Source organism: Bidens hawaiensis, unplaced genomic scaffold (genome assembly GCF_021521415.1).
Source record: "Bidens hawaiensis isolate Kalapana, Puna unplaced genomic scaffold, B.hawaiensis_p1.1 tig00052241_1, whole genome shotgun sequence".
In the NCBI taxonomy this organism is placed as follows: Eukaryota; Viridiplantae; Streptophyta; class Magnoliopsida; order Asterales; family Asteraceae; genus Bidens; species Bidens hawaiensis.
In genome coordinates, this window is record NW_027506213.1 from 536 (window position 1) to 7,229 (window position 6,694).

Below are 6,694 nucleotides of genomic sequence, written 5' to 3' on the forward strand. Positions count from 1 at the left end.
TAATCAATTAAATATACCTTAACAGAATGATTAAGCTACATTTAATATTTTGGTTTAATATTTTCAACCAACTGATAAACCCAAGAAAATGGTTTTCATACACTTAAAAACCAACATATACCTGGACTTTTGTCATTCTCATCTTCTTTATTTTGAGCAAATGTGACATAAAACGGTTTATTTCCATTATGAATTTTCAATGTTACTTGGTTTGATAACAACTATTTTCTTATCCATACCCGTAAATTATATTTTAAGTCTAATGTATAGTCAAATTATATTAATTACTTTGCACGGTTAAAATGTATATTAACATTACACATTTTAGTTTAAAATGCCACTTAGGGTGTGTTTGTTTCACAGAATTCGTGGGAATTCAAAGGAATTGGAATTAAAATCCCATGACATGGCGTGTTTCTTTCGTTGGAATTTGGAATCTTAATTTCATTTTGGTGTGTTTCCGGTTCAAAGAATTGGAATTGAAATTCAATTCCTTCAAATTCCTTTAAATACATGGATTTCAAAATCCTTCCAAAATGTGGAGGAATTCAAGGAAATTCATTGGAATCTTATCTCGAGTTTTTTTTAAACGAGAACAACGAATAAAACATTTTAGCCATTTTACTTTTTTGTTTTTAATTTATTTTTTGAGTTATGAATTTTTTATTATTATTTTTGAATATTTTAAGGGGTTTTTGATCTTAATATAAAACCCATAAAAAAGAATTCAAATAAAATTAAGAAAAATCATAACGCAAAATAATAAATAAAAAACAAAAATCTAAAAAAACTAAAATATTTTCGCTGTTATCATTGTTAAAAAAAACCTTCTTGATTTTCTATTCATTTTGTCAAACGAACACACTATAATGTATTTGCGATTTCAATTCCCCCCAATTCCAATTCCTATTGGAATGTTCATATTCCATATCCAATTCCTTTTAAATTCCAAATCCTATGCAAATTCCAATTTCATTCCATTCCATTCCTTGAAACGGACGCGCCCATAGAGTTTGAGAAGCTATTTAAGGAATTAAATGAAACAACGAAAGACCATATACTATTTTCATTGTTTTCCAATATTACCTATTAAATTATCTCAACTCATATAAATATAAATTTTAACAAAACCTTAAAAATAATTAAGCAACAAAGCGACAATTGTATCAAACTCAAAAACAATTCTTTACGTAATCCAACCTGCCTTATGTTGACATATTGTTGTAGAGATTATTTTTCAACCGGCGTGTGAAAGGCGTCGTACACCTGATGGGTTTATGCTAATACAAGTCGCATTGGGTCCGCCAATTATGTTTCAAATATCAACACCCTAAACTTTAATCTATTTATCGACTTGTATTCATTTTTATATGTTCTTTTACTATTATCTCAGCAGTTGCCCATAGGATTAAAAGATTAATGTGTGCAAAAATTGAGGAAAATTCAAATCAACGAAACAAATTAACACACTTATAAAATAACTCGTTTTGACCCGAACCAGGTTGACAACTTTTTTAAAATGGCCCGCTTTGACTTGAACCAAATCGATACCTTTTTAAAACAACCAATTTTGAGCCAAACCAAATCGTTACGATTTCAAAAAGACCCGTAAAGACCCGAACCAAATCAATACGTTTTTATATTGATTTGTTTTGAGCCAACCAAATCGACATGCTTTTTAAAATGACACCTTTCAAAACGAAATTTAAATTGCCTTATAAAATGACCCGTTTTACGGTATTCGAGTTAACAACACTTTTAAAAAATGACTTTCTTAAACTGGTCGTGTTAGCGTGGCAGGGATACTAATTGTTTTGTGTAGGCTATCCTTCGTTGCAGTCGACGTTCCGCAAAGTGGTGTCCGTCGACATCTGAATGTTTCGATCTGGTTCGATTCATGGTCTCATCTTATAATACCTAAGGAGCTAATGAAACTGTCTCAGTTCCCCAACAATGCACCAAAAAAATCAACTTCCGTTTATTATTATTAATTATTATATGGTTCACAAAGGAATGCATCGAATTCAATACACATGGTATATTCTAGAATCATGATATAATTGTCCATTCAATCTATTACAACATACGTTGTGTATATGTGTAATTATCAAATAAACCTATCAAATTATATTTTCTAATCATGAAGATAATTATATTACCCTGAACCCTAACTTCTATTCTAGCTAATATCACCTTTTAAAGTTGTTAATTTAACTCACAAGACAATTATATAATATCCATCTATTTGATTCACGCCCCGTGTATTTGTTGTATTATAGGAATGAAGACATGTAAAAGCTCTAAAAAAAATTCTTAACATGCTCATGCTATATGTTTTATAATATAGTATAGATATAGTAACTATAGATATAGATAATATAGATTATATATATATTTGAGTATTTTTATCTTATATGAACTTAATGTGATAATGTAATTAATAATTATTATATGCACTTAATGTAGTTATTAAATTATAAATATCATTAGTTAAAAGACCATAAATCTTTTGTATCTTCTAAGGATGCAAGAGTAATTTTATAAAATGTGAAGCTTAATCAACTTGTATCAAACGCTTTGAATACGAATCGAGTGATTGTCAAATTTACTTTTCCTACCCAATTATGAATTGCCATTTTTGTCCTTGTCATGTAATTATGAAATTACTCAATTGTCCATCACTGTTCCTTTTATATATATATATATATATAGATATAGATATAGAATATAGATATAGAATTTCAACTTGTGTACGACCCGCCCTACTATAGCTCGTTTCATCAAGAAACACCATTATAGGCAACTCTTCTTTAGTTGTTGAGTTACTTGTAGAGCAAGGTGAAAGGTTGTCTCATTATTGAGTTATGGATACGATTAGCTTTTATTTTCAACATTATAATGAAAAACCATTAAGCCAATTCCCAAAGTTACTTAATATATTGGCCCAAATCATAAATAGTTAATGTAAGATGGAAAGAATGAACAACATGTGACATATTAAACTAAAGTGCAATGCAACAATACTAACATGTAACAAATAATTTAAAGTATTTGTCTACAAAAAGCACTCTTTTTAGTACCTAAGACTTTTAGCGACCTCAAAATAATGAGCAACATTTTCTTCTGGTGTGCCTACAACAATCCCATGACCAAGATTCAATATATGTTTACATTTCCCTGCTTTCTTCACAGTATCATGTATCCTATTGGTGATGAAATCTTTTGACCCGAACAACACACCCGGGTCTATGTTCCCTTGAACCGCTATAATCAGAACCTAACCGTTTCCTGCCTCTCAGCCATATCCACGGTCCAGTCCAAACTAACCACATCCACCCCGGTCAAAGGTAGCCATTCCAACAACCCACCTGACCCACTTGCATAAAGAATTAAATGAAGATCCGGGTGAGTTTGTTTAACCGTGTCCACGATTCGTTTCAAGTAAGGCAAACTGAATTCTTCAAAGTCAGTCGGGCTCAGCTCGGTGGCCCATGAGTCAAAGATTTGAACTGCTTGTGCACTATTGTCGGCTTGGTATTGAATGTATGTAGCCATTGAGGTTGTGAATTTTTCAAGCAGTGCGTGTAGGACCTGCAATAGTGAACCGACTGAGTCACTAACATTTAAACTTATGAAATATGAAATTTTGAATTATAATAATATAATGTAATAAATAATCACCTTAGGCTGTGAGAAAGCAAGCCTCTTAATTTTGGGAAAAGTGCTTTGATGATCCGCCTTCGACGTAATATGATGCTAGAGTAAAAGGAGCACCAACGAAATCTACAAATTTCCAAACACTACCAAAAGTGTTTGTACAAATTCCAACACTACCAAAAGCGTGCTTAGTTTAGTCCGAACTTTACACTATAATCTTTTTTCTTATCCCAAATCGCCTCAACTTAACCTTGAGAAATAGTGTATAGAGGGTATGAGGTTGTTATTCATTGGTATGTATGTATGTTTATGTAATAGAAGCACAAGAATGCACTATATATATGCTAACAAAGTTAATAGAAACATAATGACACATGAGAGTTAAGAATGTGGATAGTCACCATAATAATGATAATATGTGGATAGTCACCATAATAATAATAATAATAATCTATAATAATAACACATGTAAACCATAATTTTATGTTTTCTAAAGGATTGAAGAGTAATGTCTCAAAAATTGAAGCTTCATGATGTGTGTACTAAGAGCTTAAGAGTTGATGGAATACATTGACAAATTACTTTTCTTGCCTTATTATGAAATGACATTTTTGTCCTTGAACTCTAATTGTGAAATTACCATGGATACCCATCACTCTTCCTTTATATATAATATAGATAGGTAAAGGATGGAATACGAAAATCGTTTTATCGTACAATAGGTACACGAGTGTCTGGAGCATTGTGTCGGAGCGTCCATCTTCAATAACCATCCTAACCTAAAATCACAGTTACACGAGCCGGCCTCCTTCAACCTCTTCTCCCATCGATTCCGTCCACCTTCACCATCGACGTTCAACGATTCCGTCCACCATCCACCTTCGCGACCACCATCTTCTTCCGACACATGTCAGTTGATTAAATTGCCCACATTGAAATTGAAATTGAAATTGTTGAACTAATTGATCAATTAAACTTTGAAATTGGTCCAATTAATCATCAATTTGAAGTTTCAATTAATCAATTTTGAGTTTTTGAAGAAACCCAGTTGCAGACGTTCCATAGTTTGTTTATATGGTCGAATCAATGATCAAATTAACAGTCGATTGATGATTGTTTGATGATTATGAGATTATATGAAGTGATTTCAGTGTTCAATTTCATGTTTACATGTGTTTAATTTTATTTTTTTTTTGTTAGTTTTAGAAGTTCTGAACATCCAGAACTTCTTAGAACTTCTAAACTTTTTATCAGAACTTCTAAACTTTTTTGAACACCCAGAACTTCTTAGAACTTCTAAACTTTTTATTAAACAACCTGAACTTCTTAGAACGTATTAGAATGTTTAAAGATGTTCATTTTTTTTTGAACAACCAGTGCTTCAATTGAATGTATTAGAACGTTTAAAGATGTTATTTTTTGGTCAGAACGTTTTAAAGGTATTCAGTTATGTTTCAGAACGTTTAAACATAATATTTTGAACCCTAATCAGAGCTCGATTGAGTGCGTTATTTCTGCAATTCCATAATTGATTGATGAATCTAAATGCTTCTACACATCAATTCGATTGATTAAATCATCATTTTGGTGTTTATTTTGGTCAGAACGTTTAAACTTTGGAGCAGAACGTTTAAACATGAACCCTAATCAAAAGCTCAATTAAGTGTGTTAATCTGTATTTTCATAATCGATTGATGATTCTAAAGCCTCTTACACATCAATTCGATTGATTAAAATCATCAATTTTTGATCAATTTGAAGATTTTTAATGTTCAGTGACGTTCTTTTCAAATTTGGGTTTTGACTTTTGAGATTTCACACCGTAAGTTGTGATTAGAATTTAGAAATTGGATTAGATTGAGCGACAAGTTCTGAATTTGGATCAGAGTTGATTTGGTATCGACGAATTATTAATCGCGAACTACTATTGGGTTATTTACGAAATTGCCACAGCGCGTTTTTTAATCAAACGCTCTGGAATGTCGCGTACCTAATGTATGATAAGTCATTATTGTACGTTAACTCACCCCTATATATATCCCCGAAAATTACAGACCTTCACTTAGCATCTGACCTGCACTACCCTAGAGCCGGCCCTGTTGTTTATCATGTGACCTGAACTCTAAATCTATTGATAAATGATAACACTATGTATGCGCCTTGATAAAACTGAGAAATCTTTTGATGAAAATTGTTTCCAAACATTTAAAGACCATGAAGGCTATAAATTTGTTGGGCTATTTTGGTTAAAAATTTGATCTTCGTTTATTAGTATCGTTTGGAAAAATTTGTATAACTTCATTGTATAAGTTGGTTGCTGATTTTGGTTATTAGTGTCTTGCTTGATCTAATGTTATTTGAAATTGGTAGTTAAAAAAACTAGTAATTCAATTATATCTTTTATTTTAATTATAGAAAATTGTTATCAAAAATCAAATAAATGTCATAAGAATGTAAATAGTAAAAACAATTCTTTAATTTCTTATTATGTTCTTAAAAGTATAAAGATACTTTCAGACTAATTATAAATAATTTTACTTTTAAAGTAACTTAGTAATATTTATGTAATTCAAATAAATACAAATACAAAAAATGATAGGTAGCCGAACCACTTTGTAAAATTTTATTTTAACTTTTATAAATAAAAAATTATAAAATTAATATTTTAAAATAAGTCATCTCCCCCCTACTCTTTTGTTGTCATTTAAATATTATTAATAGGTAAAATAGTAGGTTATAGCTTATTGGTATTAGGCTTCCATTACTTCTTTAACATTGAACTTGGCTTCGGTCACTGGGAAATTTCCGGCATGTGTTTTATTATTTTTTTTTTTTATTAGTTCTGTTGTTTTGTCAATGATAGATTGAAAGGTCAATCTACAATAACGATATCGACCCTCTTGTATTCCGACGTGCCCCCGAACAAAAACGTACCCCGGCACGTGTGTCCGGCTCGCACTACCCTTGAGCCGGGCCTGTATAGAATACGTTAGCCATGTCTATGAGACCACCTTGGACAGGCAAGCCAATCAGCCTA

The 6,694-nt window shown here is 31.3% G+C and overlaps 1 pseudogene; it reads right to left on the reverse strand.

Moving 5' to 3' along the window:
- Window positions 1-3,021: 3,021 nt before the first annotated feature.
- On the reverse strand, window positions 3,022-4,310 carry LOC143617119 (uroporphyrinogen decarboxylase pseudogene; annotated as a pseudogene).
- Window positions 4,311-6,694: the final 2,384 nt, after the last annotated feature.